Below are 24,037 nucleotides of genomic sequence, written 5' to 3'. Positions count from 1 at the left end.
TTAAAATACCACCATCATCCTTCACAGAACTAGAGAAAAATAATCCTAAAATTCATATGGAACCAAAAAAGAGCCCACATAACCGAAGCAAGACTAAGCAAAAAGAACAAATCTGGAGGCATCACATTACCCAACTTCAAACTATACTACAATGCCATAGTCACCAAAACAGCATGGTACTGGTATAAAAACAGGCACATGGGCCAATGGAACAGAATGGAGAACCCAGAAATAAAGCAAAATACTTACAGCCAACTGATCTTTGACAAAGCAAACAAAAACTTAAAGTGGGGAAAGGATACTATATTCAACAAATGATGCTGAGATAATTGGCAAGCCACATGTAGAAGAATGAAACTAGACCTTCGTCTCTGACCTCATTCAAAAATCAACTCAAGATGGATCAGAGATTTAAATCTAAGACCTGAAACTATAACAATTCTCGAAGATAACATCAGAGAAACCCTTCCAGACATTGGCTTAGGCAAAGACTTCATTACCAAGAACCCAAAAGCAAATGCAACAAAAACAAAGATAAATAAAACTTAATTAAACTAAAAAGATTCTGCACAGCAAAAGAAATAATCAGCAGAGTAAACAGACAACCCATGGCGTGAGAGAAAATCTTCACAATCTGAATATATAACAAAGGATTAATGTCCAGAATCTACAAATAACTCAAACAAATCAGCAAGACCGAAATAATCCTATTAAAAAGTGGGCTAAGGACATGAATAGACAATTCTCAAAAGAATATACACAAGTGGCCAATAAACATATGAAAAAATACTCAGCATCACTAATTATCAGGGAAATGCAAATCAAAACCACAATACAATACCACCTTATTCCTCTAAGAATGTTCATAATTTAAAAATCAAAAAATAATAGATGTTCATGGATGTGGTAGAAAGGGAACACTTTTACACTATTGGTGAGAATGTAAACTAGTATAGCCCCTGTGGAAAACAGTATGGAGATTCCTTAAAGAGCTAAAAGTACATCTGCCATTTGATCCAGCAATCCCACTACTGGGTATCTACCCAGAGGAAAAGAAGTCATGAAATGAAAAAGATACTTGCATATGCATGTTTATAGCAGCACAATTTGCAATTGCAAAGACACAGAACCAGCCCAAATGCCCATCAATCAACGAGTGGATAAAGAAAATGTGATATACATATACATATATGTATACATACCATGGAATACTATTCAGCCATAAAAAGGAACAAAATAATGGCATTCACAGCAACCTGAATTATTATTCTAAGTGAATTAACTCTGGAATGGAGAACCAAACATTGTATGTTCTCTCTCATAAATGAGAGCTAAGCTATAAAGAGGCAAAGGCATAAAAATGATACATTGGACTTTGGGGATGCAGGGGAAATGGTGGAAGGGGGAGAGAGATAAAGACTACACATTGGGTACAGTGTACACTGCTCAGGTGATGGGTGCACCAAAATCTGAGAAATCACCATTAAATAATTTATTCATGTAACCAAACACTACCTGCTCCCAAAAAAAACCTATCGAAATACAAAATAAAGTTTAAAAAAGAATAAAATCTACAGTGCTGTTAAAACCCAAAGGAGGGAGTCAAAAATTCTGCCTGAAGGATAAAGAAAGCTTTCACAGAATTGATGATTTTTGAACTAGCCTTGAAGAACTGGTTTGGAGATGGACTCTAAGTAGGCAGTGGAGGAATCATTAGTGGTGGTGGTAAAAGGGCTAGAGCAAAAGGTCAGAGGTGTTCTTTATCAAAGAAGTAAAATCAGAAAGTAAAAGAGAGCTGCCTGGACCATTATCTTATCTCCTCTTTCTTCCCATTTTACTTGTCCTGAATCTATTACTCTTATCACCTGTCCAAGGCATGTTTCTCTATTCCATGGTTTATTCCAGCAGAAAAAGCCCAAACTTTATACAGTCTGTCTAATTTCATGTTCCTTGTTCACCTGGCAAATAGTAAAATCATGTACAGTCCTGCACCACCTAAGAATGTTTCAGTCAGTGATGGACCACATATATGATGGTGGTCCCATAAGATTATAAAACCATATTTTTACTGTACCTTTTCTATAGATAGAATGTTTAGATACACAAATACCTACCATTGTGTTACAATTGCCTATAGTATTCAGTACAGTCACATGCTATACAGGTTTGTAGCCTAGGAACAATAGACTATACCATACAGCCTAGGTGTGGAGAAGGCTATATCATCTAGGAATGTATAAGTACACTATGATGCTCGCACAATGATGAAATTGCCTAACAATGCATTTCTCAGAACTTTTTCCCATCATTAAGCAACACATAGCTGTATTTGGTTATTTCAGCTGAGGTGTTAAAATTGATAACATCTAATGCTTTACCCCTTCCATCGAGTTTTCCCCAGTCTGTTCTCTGCCAAATTAATCTTTTCCGGGTTTGTGTCCCATAGTACTTTGAAGCTTTCATGTAACACTTAACCACATACTATCCTTACTCATAATGTTTTGACCCTTGTTTGTCTCCCCTACCAGGGATAATTTTCCTTTGGCAGCAGAGACATATTCACAGTTAACTGTTTATATTTAACTGAACTGAATCAACCTTTTCACAAACAGAATCTTTTGGGGGAAAGTAGAGAAGAAAAAATGCGAAGATTTTTTTTATTAATAAGTGATGACATGATGAAAATATTGGCTTCAGAAGCTGACTGTTTCACTAGCTTTGTACTATCCACATTTTCAGTAGGCTCTGGTTTTTTGTTTTTGTTGTCTTTTTCCATTTTCAGAGATATGTCTTGATACATGGAAGGGTTTACTACACCAAGTATAAAACCTCCTCAAAAGGCTGGGCTACACTTTATAAAACCTTCTGATTTTCTAATGCATTTTATTTTTGGCAAAAACTGATAGAAGTTATTGTTTTTGAAAACCCAGAAGCTTCTTTAGATATCAGGTTGTCTTTACTATTCAACATTGCAATGATTTAAGTGCAAATAAACTTAGGTCATATGGATTAATTTTTCTTTTAAAATGCATGAGGGTTTGAACTGTTATGGTCCTATATTATTGTACTTTGACTTTTTCATTGAAAACAAGGTAGACAGACATAAAGATGTTAATGTATTCTAGGCAAAATAAGATTTATGTAGCCTTATCTATTTTTACTTAAAATACTTTTCAATTTTTGGTAACATAATTAGCTGATTATTAAATTCATTAATTTATCCAATAAACCTGTATCAAATGCCTTACATAAAGCTTCATTATATGTTACATCTCAGCCTTCTTCTCCCCTAACTAGAAAGGATGAATTAATCTTTCTTCTCAGCATTCATTTTCATCTCTTAAAATGTTGTTCTTAATTCTTTTTTTTTTTTTTTTTTTTTTTTTTTGAGACGGAGTTTCACTCTTGTCCAGGCTGGAATACAGTGGCACGATCTCGGCTCACTGCAACCTCCACCTCCCGGGTTCACGCCATTCTCCTGCCTCAGCCTCTCAAGTAGCTGGGATTGCAGGCACCTACCACCATGCCCAGCTAATTTTTTGTATTTTTAGTAGAGACGGGGTGTCGCCATGTTAGCTAGGCTGGTCTCAAACTCCTGACCTCAGGTGATCCACCCGCCTCGGCCTCCCAAAGTGCTGGGATTACAGGCGTGAACCACCAGGTCCAGCTTCTTAATTCTTAATCACAGTCTTCATCTTCAATTTCATAGCAAAAGATTTATTGCAGAAGAGTGACCTAATTCCTCTTTTCCATCAAAATCATTTTATAAAACCAGGAACTTTCTCAGGATCTATGAAGTCTCCTGGAAATCTATGGTCCCCAAATTGAGAAAACAACCTTAGAAATGACTGGCATGTATTCCAAATGTAGGGGGAAAAAAGTAAAGCTATAACTCCCTGTTTGGGCAAAGATACACAAATTCAGGCAATCTCACTCATTGTTGGTGGCTGTTATAATTGATTAATTTCTTTGGAAAGAGACACTGGATATTAAGAACTACAAAAATGTCGATATAGCTGTATGTTCTCTTTCTCAGGTGCAAAATTAACCTGTAAAAATTTTATAAGGATCACTGAAGTCAGATTTTTACCATGGTGGGCCCTGGCTCTTCCCCCTAGACAACAGAATCTTTCATTGAACTGTTACAGTATAATTATTTGGGAGGTAGAGATGATAAAGGATAAAGCTGTTCAGATATTATTTATTAGTAGTATTGATTATTTACATGTAGCCTCATTCTCAAAAGGATTTCAGGCTGCTTTCAGAGATATGTAAAGTGTAAAAGTAAAGAAAGAAACCAGGATTAATGAAAGATGATAATGGAAAAGTAAGATGAAGCCAAAACCAAGTTGAGGACAACACAGTAGAGCCTTAAATTTGGAATTAAGCTTCTTACCAGATAAGCAAAAAGAAAAGGCATTCGCAATGTCTGAGAGAAACAATTTACTTACTGGAAGCACTGTAGCCTTGCCTGACACTGAGTCCTGAGAGAAATTTGCACATGATCTGACTAGGAATGAGGAGACTGGACTATACCGCACAGGCACCTCCACTATCTGCTCCAATCATTAAAAAGCAACAACAGGCCGGGCGTGGTTGCTCACGCCTGTAATCCCAGCACTTTGGGAGGCCGAGGCAGGCGGATCATGAGGTCAAAAGATCAAGACCATCCTGAACATGATGAAACCCCGCTTCTACTAAAAATACAAAAATTAACTGGGTGCGGTGGTGGGCGCCTGTAGTCCCAGCTGCTCGGGACTACAGTGAGCCAAGATTGCACCACTACACTCCAGCCTGGGCAACAGAGCAAGACTCTGCCTCAAAAAAAATAAATAAATAAAAATAAAAATAAAATAAAAAAATAAAGAAAGAAAAGAAAAAAGAGAAAAAAAAACCAACAACAGCTCTGGAGCCCAGAAGCCTTGAGGGCGTGTCCGACTTCACACAGAAGCTAAGAGATAGTGAGTAATGTTTGAAATTCATGTTGGGAAAAAAATGTGCCTTGTTTTCTCTCTGCCTCTTTGTGATCCTAAAATTTCCATACCATTGAGATAAAAAGAACCAGTATACTCTCTAGCCCAGACAACCTAAGCCCCCCTTGGTCAGACCTTTGCATATTAAAGTTAAGAAGTTAAATTTAATAATTTATTCAAGGATTTGTTTCTTTTCTAACTTTAAATGGTAACTGGAAACAAAAGGCTAGCTAGCTTGAGAAAAAATTATAAAGACATGGTGGAAGTAACATTTAAGTAGAGATACTTCAAACCCACTCACATTGCTGGCACAAAAGTTCTTTGTTATCTATGTGATGTTCATCAGAAGAGGAACAATAATATTGGCTCTGCACCCATTATCTTAACTCCTTCTACATTAACCAAGCCATGATTAAGAACCCAATGTCCAGTTTATGGTTCTGCTAAGTAAACCACAGGAAGAGGTAGGAAAGTAGATTGTTGGTATGTAATAAATGCTATAATTAGGCCACGAGGAAAGGAATCTGGCAGTCTTTATCCTGAGAGAATATTAAAGTCTGGAAGGACGTGGTATGGAGGTGTTCGTCATCAGTGACGGACTGTGAGGTGAGATGAGAACATTCTATGGATTTAGATGATCCCATGTGAAAGTAAGTCCCAGCTTGGCCACTTTATTATTATTTATTTTATTATTATTATTATTATTGAGATGGAGTTTCGCTCTTATTGTCTAGGCTGGAATGCAGTAGCACAATCTCAGCTCACTGCAACCTCCACCTCCTGGGTTCAAGTGATTCTCTTTCCTCAGCCTCCTGAGTAGCTGGAATTACAGGCACCCAACCACACCCAGCTAATTTTTGTGTTTTTAGTAGAGATGGGGTTTTACCATATTGGCCAGGCTGATCTTGAACTCCTGACCTCAAGTATCCACCCTCGGCCTCTCAAAGTGCTGAGATTACAGGTGTGAGCCACCATGCCCAGCCTCAACCACTTTATATATGAGGTAACTAATTTAACTTACTCACACTTGTTTCCTCATCTGCAAATTGTGGGTAATAACACTTTCTCAGTCGGTGCATTGTAAGAATGAAATAATCAAATATGGAAAACACCTAGGAATAAGTGCTTAACATGCTGTAAATGCTCAGTAAGTAGTAAAATCAAGGTTTCTAGAAGAGAATAAAATACAAATTACCTTCAATTGCAGGCAAAAAGACTTTGGTATGATTAAATGACAACTTCATAACTAAATGAGGAGAGGAGGGAATTATTGGTTCTGTCTGGTTAATCACCATTGTATACCAAGTACCTCACACAATTTCTGGCCCACGGTAGCAGGTCAATAAATATTTTTCTTTTTATGTTTCCATTCCTTTCACTTTGTTTCCCCTAGTATTAACATTATATATCACCCTAATACAATTATCAAAACCAGAAATCATATATATTTTTGAGTGAATATTGAATATATTTTTAAATAATCAAAAATAGGGTAATTATCCTTGTATCTGGGATTATTCTTTCAGGAAACACAAGACAGGAATAAAAAGTCTCTGAGTCAGAATTTCAAAACTGCTTTTGAGAATAAAAAACAATCCTTTTCATTAAAGTGGGGGCTTTAATGCAGACGCAGTGAGGTGAACTGCACAACTACTGCACATAAAATGTAGGAGCCCAATATTTGATCCCTTTGATTCATCAGAGTTTTGGGCTCAAGAATCACGGTGAGAAAATGAACTTCAGCTTAGTGAGCAAACCAGGATTTACAACAGCAAAATATATAGGTGCAAATTATGTAGAGCATGAGTTATTCTTTCTTTTGTGAACAAAGGACATTTTTCATAGCATAAGCCTTTGTTATGAATATCTCTATATACTGCATAGACATTTTTCACACCCCCACCAATTTTGTGAAGAGACAGTAAGTCAGGGAGTTACCTAATTTGTGTCAAAAACAAGGAAAAGATGTGTCAACAAGAGCATTTTTTCTTTTTTCCATTCCAGTGACAGGTTAGCACTCCAACTGTTGCTGATCTGTTGGAATTTCCTGTTTCCTCTTTCATTGAAATGTTTTCTCTTTTCTGTTGAAATAATAAATTGGAACCAGTGAGGCAGGGTAGGACATGACAACTCGGGACAGCAAATGGCATCTAAAACAATTGTCCATAGTATACAATGGATGTAGTAAAATCTATCTATCCAGACTCAATAGAACCAGATTTTTTCTTAGAGATTCACAATAATAACTAGAAGTTAAAATCATAAGACTTTGATCATGATATGAAACAAATTAACTTATGCCCAGTTTAGTTTTGGTGTTAAATGACATCTTTAAGAATTGTTTGACCGTGAATGAGATGAAGGGTAGCCTTCTGTCAACCAAAATAAACATTTCCAAACATTCTAGATCAATAGATGATTCCTCTGTGTATCTTTTTTCTTCCCCCTCTTTGTTCCTCCCACTCTCCCATTTGCTTTCCTTTCCTTCTGCAAGATTGCTTTCCTGTCATTGCTTCTTGCACCCCAGACACTCTGGAGGGACACCTTGATTGTCACCGAAAACTCACCTAAACATTTGTTCACAGACAATGTGCTCAGGAGAAAAGAAGCAGTGGAGCTGTTCTCCATTTAGTGCAGTGTAGAGAACATCGCCCTAGGGGGAAAAAAAAAAACAGCTGGAGCTAGCCACCATTCTACCAGTAACTTTTTATGAAACTATGGGCAAAATGTTTAAAAGTCTTGAGGCATAAGCTGCTTTTCTGAAAACTAGGGATAGTGATCTCTCCTCTGTCTGAAGCTCATCTCTTGAGAGTTTTACAGTTATAATCAGAAAGGGCCCTCCCATACCTCTGTTCTTTTTTTGGCAGTGATCTTAGACTCCAAAAGCTGCTCTGTGGAGCCTGCAGTCAGTTGTGTCTGTGAGCAACCACTTTAGTCACCACCTGACTAACCACGTGTTTCCAGAAATGTACTCTTTATTCAAAGGCTTCTTCAAAGAGTATCTAACAGTAACTCAGATACATGGTATTTACTTGCTTTGAGTGACTCTTCAGTACTTCTTCTGATATGGTTTGGCTGTGTGCCCACCCAAATCTCATCTTGAATTGTAACTCCCACAATTCCCCTGTGCTGTGGGAGGAACCTGGTGGGAGGTGATTGAATCATGGAGGCCGATCTTTCCTATGCTGTTCTCGTGATAGTGAATGAGTCTCATGAGATCTGATGATTTTAAAAAGAGGAGATTCCCTGCACAAGCTCTCTGTTTGCTTGCCACCATCCAGGTAAGATGTAGCTTGCTTCTCCTTGCCTTCTGCCATGATTGTGAGGCCTCCTCAGCCACGTGGAACAGTAAGTCCATTAAACCTCTTTCTTTTGTAAATTGCCCATTTTCTGCTATGTCTTTATCAGCGGCATGAATACAGACTAATACATCTCCCTTCTCAAAAAAACAAAAAACAAAAAAAGAAGAAGAAGAATTAGAAACATTTTTTTCTCTCGAAGACATTTTCTTATTTATATAAATTCTGTCTCTCAATCAAATCTGAGTGTCTTTAACATTCTGTAAGCAGACATTTTTTAATACACTTTACCCAGCTGCAGCCCAATTATTAATTTGACAGAAAATCACTCAGGACAACAGAAATTGAGTCCCTAACACCCACCAAATATTTAAAAGTACATAATGTTGCTATGTGAAGATACTCAACAAATATGGAACATAGATTGTGATTTCAAAAACTTTATAACCCACATTGGGAAGATAATATTCATTGGATTTTAGAATAAGAAAGGATTGTAAGTCCGCTATTTTCTAGATGGATCAGGAAATAGTCTACCATCCCAAGAATAAAATAGAGGGGACAAAAAGATGATTTGACCACTGCAAAATAAACTAAGTTCCCTTTCCTACCCTCCAATGCTGTTATGCTGCACAGATGATCAGCAGAGGCCATTGTGGCAGATCCTAGTGCAGGTCTCATGTCGCTGGTTGTAGGCATCTAAAAAAGGAAGAGCACTGCAGAGAGGGCTCCTGCGTGCCTTCCAGCATTGGAGGCATATGAAGCCCGCAGGAAGGGGTGGAACAGGCACTTTGATGCGGAGGTGCCAAAGGGGTCTTAGATCAACACGCTCAAGCAAGTCCAGTTACAGCTATGGAACTGTGACTCCTGGACCACAAAGTGATCCATCCACAAGATGATTTGAGAGGTTTATATCATTTTGTCATTTGTTGTTTCTGTTTTCTCAGATATGACTGGCAGTCACTATGTGACATAGCCAAATCAATCTGAATGTATTATTAAGTAGTATTTTTGTTAAACTTTTAATTTTAGCTTTACTGTAATATGCTTGTGGTGTGCTTTTTATATTCCTAGGAGTAGTGCAAAGGGAAAGCTCTGCCACCTGACAATTTCCCATGAAAGTAATTATCTGTTGGTTGTACATGGATGCAAATGCCACAAGAGCTTTTACTGCTAGAAGAGTGGGAAATGGAAGAAAAGACCCAGAGATGAGAGAATACTAGAATGGAATGTAACATCAAGACACATATTTGAATTATTAAAAAAGATTGAAATACATTGCAACTGAGCTACAAGGATATCAGAGGCCAACACCTACAGAGAAAAATTCAATATTAAACAAGTGATGGCAGCTTTAAGTTCAATTGGCATTGAGAAGTCTCCTTGGGCAGGGAGGAAGCAGAACAGGCACTGATGAGGCTTAATATTCAGTGGAGCTAGAAAAGGCAATCCTCTATGATCCAAGACATTTTTTGCTCACCTGCTGGATGATATTTAAAATTTCTTTGACTTTAGTATTTGGAATTTTGCTTCAATGCTTGATTAAACATATATTTGTGGGTTTCAATAGCCATTCTTTTTCTCTGTACCAGACAGATCAAGTGAAGTAGTCCCATTCAGGAGGAGTACCACCAAACCAGTAACCAGAGACATTCATTAGGGTCTACCTAGATTTGAACATGTTTATAATTAATACCCTAGGATGGCTATTTTTATATGTCAACTTGACTAGGCTATGATACCCAGATATTTCATCAAAAACCAGTCTGGATGTTGCTGTGAACCTATTTTTTAGCTGAGATTAACATTTAAATCAGTAGACTTTGAATAAAGCAGATTGTTCTCCATAATGTGGGTGGGCCTCATCCAATTAGGTGAAGGCCTTAAGAGAAAGAAAAAAAGACTGCGATCTCCTAAGGAAGATGAGATTCTGCCTCCAGACTGCATTCAGACTCAAACTGCAATGTCAACTCCTCCCTGTGTCTCCAGCCTGCTGGCTTTCCCTGCAAATTTCAGACCTGCCAGCACCAACAATCATGTGAGCCAATTCTTATTTTAAAATCTCTCTCTCTCTCTCTCTCTACAGACACATGCACACGCACACACACACACACACACACACATCCGATTTGTTCTGTTGATCAGGAAAACCCTGACTAATGCATATCCCCTATAACCCCTTAGGGTTTAGATACAGAACTTGAAATAGAAAGAAATTTATTTGAGTGATGAGAACACATGGACATACAGTGGGGAACAACACACACTGGGGCCTACTGGAGGGTGGAGGGTGGCAGCAGGGAGAGGATCAGGAAAAATAACTAATAGATACTAGGCTTAATACCTGGGTGATGAAATAATCTATACAACAAACCCCTATGACACGTTTACCTATGTAACAAACCTGCATATCCTGCACATGTACCCCTGAACTTTAAATCAAAGTTAAATAAAAGAAATTTATTTGAGTATAATAAACTCAGATATTGAGTAAATAATAACCTTTTGTTAAACAATTTAAATTAAACCTAAATAACTGATTAGAGGAACACTAAATATTTTTGAACTAAGTTTTGAATACGGGATCCCAGCAACCCAATCTTGTTACCTAGATTCATGATTATTCTCTTTCCTTTTTACCTTTTTGTTTTATGGTCTATTGTCTTGTAAGTTTCTGAACTAATAACTGGTAGTCAGCTTTTGTGGAGGTTTTGCTATCTCTCCAGAAATTTCTTACATACTCCCTCTGCATTCTCTTCCTTTCCTGACTATTCTTTTCTTAGAAAGGAGTCGCATTGTGGTGAAAAGATCAATGTCTTTGAAGTAAAAAAAAAGAAATGTTCATTTGAATCCTGAATCTGAAGAAAACACCAGCTGTGGAAACTTGTCCAAGTCATTTAACCTCTCTAAGCCTCAGTTTTCTCATTCCTCAAGATCCTCACAAAGACAGTACTCAGATTAAATGAGGTAACAAACGTTCATACCCTAGTGTTTATATAGGAAGGCACTGACTTCCATGTGAGGTGACTGAAGCCTAGTAAACAAGCTTCTTGGTTTCTTTACTTAAAAAGTCCCTGATCGTAAAAATATCAACAAACATGTAATTTAGAAAGCAAAGAACATCTCTGCTATCCTTGGCAGCTGCAAAGAAAGTCAAAAGGAATATATTATTCAACGTAGTCTAACTTCTCTAACAAACAACTCCCCAGTTGCAGCAGCTTGACATAGTGAAATTGTTATTTCTTGCTCATGTCACAGTGCAGTGTGGGATGATGGAGGGACTCTGTTCCACATTCATTCATGAACCCGGGCACCTTCAATCTTGTGGCTCCACCCTCATATTGGCCCTTAAAGTTCTTTCTTTTAAGGTAGCTAATGAGAAAGAAAGGCAGAAAAGAGAACCTGATGACCACACAAAGGAAGTGTACGTAGGTCATTTCTGCAAGTGGCGTGTGTTGCTCCAGCTCACACCAATTGGCCAGAATGCCACTGCATAACCTTACCTGGAACATGTAGTGTCGCCCTGTGCCCAGGGAGACAAAAACAACAATGTTGGTGAACTTGGGCATACATTCCTGTCTCAAGAGCCATAAAGACCTGTTAGATTAGTTCTTTCAGATTTGTTTGTTCTTAACTGTTTACTCTCCATTACTCATGCATATCCTTTGATCTATGTTCAGGCCTTTGATTTTATGTAAATGCTTAGGCGTACACATTTTCCTATAAGCAGAACTTAATAATGAGAAAAGAGGTAGACCAGAAGTGCCTTAGTGTCTAAAGTAGAAACAAAAAGATAGCTGTTAAGACAGAAGATAAAAAATAGGGAGTCTCAGAGTGCAAAAGGAAGTGATACATTTTTTGAGGTCTATCCCGATGGGACTTTTCCTGGAGGCTGCACGTTGTTGGAAATGCCTCATAGAGTTAACTCTGTGGTTTTACTTTCTTCACAGGACTCTTGTTAGATCTGTGGGAAGGAACTACAAGACAGTTGCTATAAGTATGAAAAAGACAGTTACTAAATGTATGAAAGACCTGGTAATTTACTTTTTTACCTTGGGTATTGGCATATTCCATATTCTGCAATATTCTTGAGTGTGATCGCTTAGGAATGAATATGATTTGAACTCACTCAGGTTTAGAGAGGTGTCAAATTGAGAACTAGGCAGATCCACCTACACTAAAAAATGACCCTAAAGTAAATTGGTTGAAGAAATTAGATCTTAAAGATTCCTGATTTTTCCAAAGGTAAATTTTGAAGTCTTCATCAGTATATCCATATTAAAAGGAGATGACAGAAGCCAAAATCAAAGAGTTATGGCCTGACAGGACAACTGCATTAAAATAAGCATCAGTTTCATTCAAAAGGGCTAACTTGAAGATAAATCTTTTGAAGATAAATTTTGACTGCAGCTCTTTAGAGGATCTAAAGTGACCTTGATGGACAGTGGAAGAAATTGCAACATGGAATTACTTGAATAAAAATCTATTGACTTTAAATAATTTCGCCTAATGTTATATATACACAGTTAAAACGAAAACACCTCTTTACACTGTTAAAAAAAGAAAAAGAAAATAATAGATTTTCACATTGCCCCACTGATGCCATCAAAAGTCTATATAATCACTAGAGTCAAGTATTAGAAATGCTATCTTCTGTGGCCACATTCCCTTGCAAGGCCCATTAGTCCCTAAATTGTCTCCCTGGGCACATGGCAACACTACATGTTCCAGGTAAGGCTATGTGTTGAGAAACAGTAGTGCTGGCTAAAGCCTCACAGAACATCTGGTGAAATTAATCTATTTGCAGGCTGCAAATGCCTATAGCAGTTGATGACCGCGATGAAAAATGCTTTCACTTTCATGGACTATTTCAAACTTCCAAGAGAAGTTAAGGTGAGACAGACTCCCTAGTTCCCCATCTCTTTTCCTTTCTTCTGGTTCCTATCCACATTCTGTACCCTGAAAAAGCCCAGATCTTCTCCTGTACCTGCCCTATGTGCTCTATCCAACCATCCTTAAAGCAAGGCCTCTGCCAAACAAACAGAGTGAGGAATCACCCATATGGCACGATGTTTGTCTCGACATCACGAGTGGAGACCAAAGAGGCTTCCCCACACTCCCATTGCAGATCTATCAGCGTTCTCCTGTACAACTACAGTGCCAGGACATTCCAATTTTAGCTGTGCATTGGAGTAGGGCGTTGAAGGCCTCATAAAAAATATAGCTATCTGACAGCACTGATAGTCAAAGCCACTATCTATTAAGTGGTTACTATATGCTAGTGACTTTATATATGCTAGGTTATTAATCCCACCACAACCCTAGCAGTATTATTACTTCCACTGAAAACTGAGTTTTAGTGAGGTTAAGCAAACAGCCCAAGGCAGCATAGCTAATAAAAGACAGAGCCAGGATTTAAACCTAATTCCATCTGACTCCTCCTACATGAAACAATTATAGCAAACATTTGTTGAAAGCTTACTATATGCCAATCATTGTTCTGAGCTCCTTACTTGTGTTAACTCATTTTATCCCACAACAATTCTAGGAAGCAAACACTGCCATTACCACCGTTTTGCAGACAAAGGCACTGAGAGTGAAGCGACTTGCCCGAACCCTACAAAAAGTCAGTGGTTAGAGCTGGGACTGCAATCCAGGGCTCTCTGTATTGAGACCAATCCACTCTTTTTTCTTTTTTTTTTTTTTTTCCATTTTTATATGTTTTAATTGTAAAATTTTCAATAATTCCTACTTCCATGTCATCACCTAGATTTAACAACTATTGACATTTTGCTATATTTGCTTCAGTTTTTGTTGAAATACTTTAAAATAAGATATCATAGTATTGGCCAGGCATGGTGGCTTACCCCTGTAATCTCAACACTTTGGGAGGCCAAGGTGGGCGGATCACCTGAGGTAGGGAGTTAGAGACCAGCCTGACCAACGTGGTGAAACCCTGTCTCTAAGGGTTGTATCTAAAAATACAAAATTAGCCAGGCGTGGTGGCGCATGCCTGTAATCCCAGCTATTCGGGAGGTTGAGGCAGGAGAATCGTTTGAAACTGGGAGGTGGAGGTTGTGGTGAGCCGAGATCGTGCCACTGCACTCCAGCCTGGGCAACAAGAGCAAAACTCTGTCTCAAAAAAAAAAAAAAAAAAAAAAAAAAGACATCATAGTATTTTACTCCTTAATACTTCAGCGTGCATCTCTAAAGACGGATTTTTTTTACATAATCACAACAGCATTATCACAGCCGATAAAATATATTAGCAATTCCCTAATACCATATTCAAAATTCTGTAATTGTTCCAAAAGTATCTTTTTTACAGTTGGTTTGTTCAAACTAGTATCCTGTGAAAAATCATGAATAACATTTGCTAATTATATAATTCTAAAACACCTCCTTCCTACTCCCTTTTTGTACCCTGACATTAATTGCTGAGGAATCAAGATCAGTCTATAGAATGATCGGCCTTCTGGATTTGTTTATTTCCTTGTGGTGCTGGTTAAGATTTTCCTCTAGTTTCTGCATTTCTTATGAAGTAGAAATTTTAACTAAAGGCTTGAGTAGATTCACTTTCAGCAAGAATGCTTCATAGATGATATTGCAACTTTATGCTGTACCACATTTGGATCTTCACAGTAACTGGCCATTGCATCAACAGCAGTGTCTAGAGCATCATAGCATCAGGTGATGATGGCCAGACTCCTCTACTGCAGAGTTATGCCCCCGCCCCAACACTCAATTAGCAATCATGTAGGGAAGTCTGTCGTGATGGTCCCTGTCAACTTTTCTTTCAGTGGTTTCAGCATCTGTCAAAGGTTCTTGTTTGAATTTCCATCCTATCAAGGGCTGCAAAACGGTGACTTTCTGACCATATCACTGCATCTACATTCACAGCTCACATTCTTCAATAAAGAAAAGTTTTCCTTCATCAAGTGGAACTATTTAGTTATGCTGAAATTCAGTTTCTTCTAGAAAGACATTAAATACTTAATTATATTTAATTCTCAATTCTCAGAATAATCAGTTCATGTAATAATCACCTCCAGTGATGGCAAATGAGTTTTGTTTTGGAAGACATTCTCTTTTCTGAGTTTAATTATGTACTTGTGGAGTTTTATACATTCATAGTCATTTTTAAATGCTCAGGTTGTCTCACACTTGCCACTCTATACTCTTCAACTACAATGCTACTAAACCCAGATTAGGGCCTAGATTGAAATCCATGTTTCCCGTGTAGTAACTGAATGACTCTTGCTTCTGTGCCTCTGTCTCTCAGAAATAAAACTGGAATTAAAAATTCTATATAGCTTATAAGGTTGTTGTAGTAATTAAATGAGACAGGTCAGCTACCAGGCTTAGCGAAGGGCATACACAAACAAAGAATGTGACAAATGTTAGTTACTCCTATTTTCATACGATCATCATCTAATGCTAAGTCTGCACTTGGGAAGGAATTAGGGTCTGGGGATGGGGTGGTAAAGGGAAGAGCAAGGGTCTCAAATGCTCTAGAGAGAAGATTCTTACCCAGAACAGTGACGCATGAGGGCTTTGCAGGGCCAGGAACAGGTAAAGAAACTAGGTAGCTGGTGAAGGGAAGAAGGCACGAGGGAGAATAAAATTTTCCTAAAAAAAAAATTGCTTTTGTTTGTTTCACAGTTTTCTCAGAGCGTATTCTATTCCAAGATATCGAAAAGAATGCTAGTGCAACTAGAGCTAAGTGGCTGTCTCAGAACCTATCAGAGTAGAGAGGTCAGGTCATTTCTAGGCTTCAGGTGGCCTGTCCACCTATGCTGCCAGCCTAGTCCCAGGTTGGGCATTAGCCGATGGGCTAAGTTGCTTGTTTCATGCTGGTCTGTAGGGAGAACTTACAAGTGGGAAGGCAAGTTCAGTGTCATCTTCAAATGACAATGGTCATATGAAATACTAAAGATATTTTCCTATAAAAACCTCCCACAGAAATGAAAAGTTTTTAAATAAAACATATCATCCAAAATTGTAAAGTGAGAAAGATTGTTTTAATCTCATTTCTTTGAATTGTATTGTGAGAGGTATTGGTCTTCTTCCGCTAATCCAAAGTTAAGGACAAATAAATCTCATTGTATCTGAAACTTTGGAGGAAAAATTTGATGCTATTATTTTCCTTCCATGGAAATTTTATTCTGGGGATATATTTCCATAGCAAATGCATAGTAGTTGTCAAAGAAACAAGCTAATAGTAGGCTTGAGAAGAGGGATTTCTTAAAATGAAAAGCCGTTATATCCTCCCCACCATGTCTTTCCCTTTCAGAATACTTACTGGCTCACCCCAGTCTCCCAGAACATAAACAATGGTGTTGTAGCCACGAAATCCTACAAAGACCACGTCACTTTTGAGCATGTACACACATATATATGTGCATGGAAGGTGCTTGTGTGTTTGTGGAGTGGAAATAGGGGCTTTCCTTCTTTCTCTTTTTATTTTTTTTATTTTTTATTTTTTTCCAGACAGAGTCTTACTGTATTGCCCATGCTGAAGTGCAATGGCGCGATCTCAGCTCACTGCAACCTCTGCCTCCTGGGTTCAAGCGATTCTCCTGCCTCAGCCTCCCAAGTAGCTTGGATTACAGGCACCCACCACCATGCCAGGCTAATTTTTGTATTTTTAGTAGAGACGGGGTTTCACTATGTTGGTCAAGCCGGTCTCAAACTACTGACCTCACGATCTGCCCGCCTCGGCCTCTGAAAGATTACAGATGTGAGCCACTGGGTCTGGTCTATCTTTTTATTCCTTAGTAAAAAATGTTTCCCTCACAACTTGACAGGAACTGGCTCTGAGATTTACAGAAATAACTGAAGGGATATTGCGCATGCAAATTATCTTGCATCTTCATTAGCTGTGCTGCTCACAATAGCCAAAGCTCTCCGTCCTCCCTCTTTTTAGGTCATGTTAAAGTTTCCTTTAGAATCATATTCAGTGGACTAGCATGCCTCAGTAGAACGTTGAGTGACTTGAAAAATACTTGGCTACCAGACAAGAAAGTAAAACAAAAGCTAAGTGTGTAACGTTTAACAAAGGAACATTCAGAATCTTCCCTCTGGCAGAATCAAAGCAGCAAAGAACACCCTCGTCCTCCTCTCCCAAATAAAAACTGGGAGAAAACATCCTGGAAAATAAGTGCCAGCAGCCAGAAGCCAGTTACTATGGAGAAACATGATGAAGTTTTAAACCATTTACTCTCATTTTGTTCTTCTAAACCAAGGCCACTAATAACCTCAGAAATGTCGACTGATTATCTTCTTTCTGCTTGGTTGGTATTTCTGTACCAAAATGTTCAGATGGAAGGTAAACAAAGGCCTAGCAGCTCAGATTTTTTTAAAATTTGAACTGGAACTCATTTATTTGTATTTCAAAATTCTGAGGCAGATTACCTGGAAGACATCCAAAACCTCAGAAGCCAAAAGTTCTGCCAAGCATTTTTCAGCTTGGCAATCGGTAATATAATACAGCCAGATCATTAAAGAAATCCTATTCTGAATTCCCTTGAAGTTTCTAAGCAAAGTTTAAACAAAAATTATTTCCTTCAGAGACTCCTATGCATGATAAGTTTCCATCTGTTCATAAGGAAATAGCATAGTAGATTAGACACCTTGACTAAGAACAAATAAACACAACAAAAATAAACGTACATTGCATTTCTCTCTAGACCTGCATGGCTGTGTATTCACAAAGCAAAACATTGTATATCTTCCATCTCTTAGGAAGAAGTTGTTTATTACTCCTTTGCTTTGTCATGGCCATCTTACTCATTTACTTTTCAATAATCACGTATTGAAAACCCACTCTGAAGAAGGTGCTGTGCCAGACACCATGTAAAGAAACAAAGATGTAGATACACAGACTCTGCTCTTGTGGGGCATAATATATAGTGGTGGGGAGGGGGAGATGATATGTACAAATAGGTATTAAACCAGATAGAAGGCATTAGGAAAAGTACCTTAGGAAAGGCAAGATGAGATGCTCTGGATGTCCCGAGAAGTGTATGTTAATTAGAATGAAGAGGTCAGGAGAGATTTCAGGAAGGAGGCAGAATAAGCGCTGCATCATGAAAGGGAAGTAGGATGTGGACAAAGTGGAGAAGGTCTTAGAGTACCATGGTGCTTCATCTAGTGCCTTGTTGCCTGAAGTGCTCTATCTGCTCCTTTCCAACCTGCGTCACATGTAAGTCCATTTATACACTTAAACCAACACTGAGTACATGAGAACACATATTTCTCACCCACACGTTAAAATCAAGTTGAGGCCGGGTACGATGGCTCATGCCTGTAATCCCAGCACTTTGTGAGGCCAAGGCAGGCAGATCACTTGAGGTCAGGAGTTCAAGAGCAGCCTGGCCAACATGTTGAAACCCCATCTCCACTAAAAATACAAAAATTAGCTGGGAGTGGTGGCAGGTGCCTGTAATCCCAGCTACTCGGGAGGCTGAGGCAGGAGTATCACTGGAACCTGGGAGGCGGAGGTTGCAGTGAGATCCCACCACTGCATTCCAGCCTGGCCAATAGAGCGGGACTCCGTCGCAAAACAAATAAATAAGTAAATAAAATGAAGTTAAATATTATCTCACAATTCTATACAATCACAGTTTGCTTTTTATGCTGCAATTTATTTTTTCCATCTAAGTTATCTTAATGCACCATCTCCTTAAATTAACTGCCAGAAAATAGGTGAAACTCATGAAACCTAGTGTAATAGTGGAGCCATCCACTAATCAAGACAATCAAGACCAATGTGGGAACAGGAGTCTGAATTATTTGACTGCATAAATAAGCACATTTCCACTTTGCCTATGAAGGGTGCTTATAATAAAGAATTATCTCTTAGCCACCGTTCCACTGTTTCAATCAATGGAAAAATCAAAATGCACTTATTGAATTCATTTAAATAAGCATTTACTGGGAAATTCCTACCCGAAAGACACTGTGCCAATTTGGAGGACTCAGGACGGCTCCCTGGAGGCATCTCACAGCCTGGAGGGGGAATTCACACCCACCTCTGAAGTAGGGTATGATAACAGAGCTATACACACAGATCCTTGGAAGCACAATGCACAAGTATATCTAATGCTCACATTCTGTTTTTAAAATGAAGCTGGTTTTCATTTGCATATGTAAATTCATATTCCTATTATTTGGGCTTCTAGTTGTAAGATAAGCTGAAATGTTCTTCAGACTTTTTTGGCATTAGCCTGAGAACCTATTTATATATGAATCACGTGCAAAATATTAGTATTATTTTTTAAGCCATTTGCCAATGTTGACAAAATGACTGGTTTCATTTACTAAACTTGAATGTGAATGATATTGCACTTTGTCCAACATTCAAATATACTTTCACATCCAAAGATTTTCCACAATTGAGGATACTGAAAAATGTGCCACTTATTTTGAAAGTAATTTTAAAACATATACATTGGAAAGGCATTTAGAAATGTTTGTGACAGTGGAATCATTTCAATGTACTTTCCTACCTCCTTTGTTATCTTTGTCCATTTTGTTTTGCTATAACGGAATACCACAGACTGGGTAATTTATAAATGAAAGAAATTCGGCCCGGCCCAGAGGCTCATGCCTGTAATCCCAGTACTTTGGGAGACCAAGGTGGGTGGATCCCCTGAGGTCATGAGTTTGAGACCAGCCTGGTCAACGTGGTGAAATCCTGTCTCTACTTAAAATACAAAAATTAGCCGGGCATGGTTGCGGGCGCCTGTAATCCCAGATACTTGGGAAGCTGAGGCAAGAGAATTGCTTGAACCGGGGAGGTGGAGGTTTCAGTGAGCCGAGATCGGCCCACTGCACTCCAGCCTAGGCGACAGAGCAAGGATCCATCTCAAAAAGAAAAAAGAAAAAGAAAGAAAAGAAATTTATTTCTCACAGAGTGCATGTGAGAGAGGGGGAGAAAGAGCCAGAGAGCGATGCAGCAGAACTTGCTTTTATAACAAACCCACTCTGGCAATAACTAACCCACTCCTGCAATACCAACATTAAGCCATTCATGAGGACAGAGCCCTCATGACCTAATTACCTCCTGTGAGGCCCCACCTTCCAAGACTGTTGCATTGAGATTACATTTCCAACATACGAACTTTGGGGGACACATTCAAACCACAGCATTTGTCTAGCAAATTCCTAGTTAATGTTCACAACTCAGATACTGCCTCCTAGATTTCCCTCTGCACTCCCATGCTATTTTTTGAAACCTATAATTCCATCCCTAAAACCAAGTCAAAGACACCTGTGCCTTTGTTTCCTTATCTGCAGGAGGTGATAACCGATAGTATTCATAGAGGTAAAATAAATTAATGCCATGTAAGAACAGCATGGAAACCACAGTATCATAAAAGTATTCACTATCATTATAGGCCCAAGTAATTATCACATAGTAGGTCACCAATATAGGATCATTGAATAAAACATATACCTTGTTCAATAGATATATCAGAATTTATACATCCAAAAGTGTGTTAGCCTCTTTCATAAAATGAACTACAATCTCACTTCATAAGTTAAAAATAAAAATTCATTGAGTCTAAGCTACAGCTTTATGCATTGAAAACAATACCAACTTATTTACATAGCACTTTAAAATTTGATAAAGCACATTTACAAAGGGAGAGAATTAATTTAATTTTCTTTCACACTATGTGATACAGCTCTAGTGCCAATCATAAATGACAAGCCCTTAATACATTTGCCCATTTGGACTCCTCTTTCAAAAGTACCTAAGTATCTAGTGAGGTGCAGTGGCTCATGCCTATAATCCCAACATTCTGCGAGGCCGAGGCAGGAGGATCATTTGAGCCCAGGAGTTCAAGACCAGCCTAGGCAATGTAGGGAGACCCCCTTCTCTACAAAAAAATTTAAAAATTAACCAGGCATGGAGGCACATGCTTGTGGTTCCAGCTACTTGGGAAGCTGCAATAAGCCATTATCACGCCACTGCACTCAGTTTAGGAAACAGAGAGAGACCTTGTCTTAAAAAAAAAAAAAAAAAAAAAAAAGTCTAAGTTATAGTTGAAATCTGCAGTGACTCTTTAATCAATGAGCTTTTAATGGTCTTTTTTATTATGATTATCAAATGTCTATGCAAACATTTCTTCCTCTGAACTTCACCCTCCTGAAAAGGGACAGCTGTGGATGACTATTCCCTTTCTATACCAGTTCCAATAGCACAGTGGAGAGGGGAGGGAAAAATAAACACACACATTTCTAACTTTCCAGCCTACTGACTGGTCTGCCCTTTCCCCTGGCCAACATCCTCAAAAATATGATAATGAAGTGGTTTGTGTGACTATGAAAGAGTCGTTTCCCTGGGCTGGAGCCAAGGGAGAGAAAGAAGGTATCCAAACACAGCTGCAGTTACCTCTCCCCGCTCAGTCATTTCAGGGAAATGGACTCAGCATATCTGGAAGGAGGTCAACTGAGGGACAAAATAAAAGACTCTCTTGGTTGGTTGGTTCTACACATATCCTGAAAGCAGGCGTCAGGCCTATGCTACAACAGTCCCTCTCACTTTGGCAATAAAATGAAGGAGAAATATCACAGAAAATACCAAAGGAAAAACCAGTCAAATCTCATTATCACAAACTCCCAGAAATTTGTTGAATTATTTTAATATTTTCAATATAGCTGACTGGAGTGAACATTAGTTAACATGAGTAATTGATAAATTGGATCTACATTATCATTTGTGTCTACAGAGATTTTGTTATAAAGAAGTATATCCAAGTTAGATTTTCACTTGGATATACTTAGGTGATCCAAGTATATGGCAGGTTGGGAAAAAAAAGATGAAAAAATATGTGCGTTCTACCTATTTTTTACAAACTATATACATAGTAGATTATTCCATTGTTGACACTTCTGAATCATATGGCCATGGAAATTAAGGGGATCCCTTAATTGAACCCCTCAATTGAAAGAGGAGCAAACTAAAGCACAGAGCACATTGTCCATGATAAGCAACCACTTAGGGCTGCAATCATCAATGGGAAGGTCTCTCTCAAGTTATAGACTGAAATCTAAGCCTAGCCCAGCATTCATTGGGCACCCTATTTTCTGCCTACATTTTCATAAGATGTATCACAAACTTCAGCAATTATTTATTATGTACTATCTGCTATCTCTTTATGCAGGTTAACGTTGAAATAATAAATTGAGAAGCCATTAGACAGGTGGGTTTAACACCCTGGGTTCCTATCTAAGGCAACTAAAACCTAGCTCAGCCTCATTTCATGCAAGTGGCTAATTTAAAAGAAATGAAACTTAAGCTCAACCAATCACATAGTCAACTGGGCACTGATTATATTGTCTTGAACTTCCCATCAAGATAGTCCAAAAAAGACAATTTTTCAAACTTCATCCAATCAAGCAATTTCTTTGCTCTGCTTTCTTACTCACCCTGTAAAAGCTTTTCCATCAACCACCTCTGCTGAAGCCCTGAACCACTTCCAGTCTAGAGCTGTCCAATTCATGAATTGCTATCTGCTCAAATAAACTCTCTAAAGGTTTAATGTGCTGAAGTTTCTCTTTTAACATTAATCTTCTATTTAACATTATTGTAAACTCCTTGAAGGTTACCACTATGGCAAAATGATTCTGAATCCTCCCACTCCTGATATCTCCTGGGAACAGTGCTGAAAATCCAACATTGAGTAAACTCCTTTCATTGGCAAATGGGCCCAGAGGGGCCAGCATGAGGGAGAGAGACTTGATAAAGCTCTTGTCCTCCTAAAGTTTAAAATGGAACAGGCAGAGCAACCTAAACAGCTCTGATACAGTTTGCCATGGTGAAAGTATAGACAGTTCTGTGTGAATTCAGGTAACAGGGAGATTAATTCACCTGACAGTATCTGACAAAAGATACTCAAAATGTGGCCCAAGAGCCAGCTCTCATTATTACTCCATACGAAATAAGTTCAGAAATTGAGAGTATTTATTTAGAAACTCTTAGAGCAATTGACAAAGTAGAAATTCTGCCTGCTGAATCTAATAATAAAAAATTACAACTTGTGCTTTGTGCTTTGTATGTCTGTGACAGATTGGGAATTTTCAAAAGAAAAGGAAAAAGGAAGGAAGAGAGAAAAGGAAATTGGCCCTTCTTCACAAAGAAGTTGAGAAGAGTGGTCTTCGATGAATCAGGCTTGACCTAGTCCTTGCAGATGAGTAAGACTTCCACAGCTAACTATGTGAAAGGAGGGTGGAACGAGGACAGTCAGCAGCAACTATTCAGAATGGGGGATTCCGGGAACAAATGAACACAAACACAACTTGTGCAGTCAGAAGATAGGAAGTGTGAGTATCCATGGGCGTGTGGGAAGATAATTCAGCATTAGTGGATGACGCAAAGGTTGGGAGATTTTATTCCAACCTGAAGAGTTTGCATCTCATAGTGTTGGCAAGCAGAGAGCTATGAAAAGCTTTCGACTGGGAAGTGCTATAATAGAATCTGCACATAGATAAAGGATGTTCAGTAGCTACTTGCTAATTGAACTATTGCACATTTGCTATAGGGGCTGTAAACTCAAAAGCTTAACTAGGCCAGGCAGGTTCCATGCATAGGAAGGTAAGGTTATCAATCTAGCAAGCACTTGCCTCATCTAATGGGGCACCTACTACTCAGATCTTCCCAGCTGTTTTCATCTGGAGATGCACACCCAGTGTGCCGCATCTCCAATTTTTCAAGAGAAGCTGAAAAGCTGGGTTTATACGGTAACTTCTAAATTA

The 24,037-nt window shown here is 38.5% G+C and overlaps 1 long non-coding RNA gene and 1 other non-coding gene across 2 annotated transcripts in view; one reads left to right on the top strand and one right to left on the bottom strand.

The window, feature by feature from the left end:
• Nucleotides 1-24,037, bottom strand: part of LOC144339520 (uncharacterized) — a 215,116-nt gene that overhangs the window by 18,333 nt on the left and 172,746 nt on the right. The window contains exons 2-3 of the long non-coding RNA XR_013414550.1: nt 7,541-7,626; nt 6,912-7,054 (exon numbers count right to left, since the gene is read on the bottom strand). This is a non-coding gene — a long non-coding RNA (uncharacterized LOC144339520). The remainder of the gene's footprint in view (nt 1-6,911; nt 7,055-7,540; nt 7,627-24,037) is intronic.
• On the top strand, nt 12,130-12,262 carry LOC114676597 (small nucleolar RNA SNORA18). The gene has a single exon (XR_003727649.1). It is a non-coding gene; the product is annotated as a small nucleolar RNA SNORA18 (small nucleolar RNA).

Source organism: Macaca mulatta, chromosome 2 (assembly GCF_049350105.2).
Source record: "Macaca mulatta isolate MMU2019108-1 chromosome 2, T2T-MMU8v2.0, whole genome shotgun sequence".
Lineage (NCBI taxonomy): Eukaryota > Metazoa > Chordata > Mammalia > Primates > Cercopithecidae > Macaca > Macaca mulatta.
The sequence above is the reverse complement of the archived record's forward strand: the minus strand, read 5'-3'. Positions and strand labels throughout refer to the sequence as shown.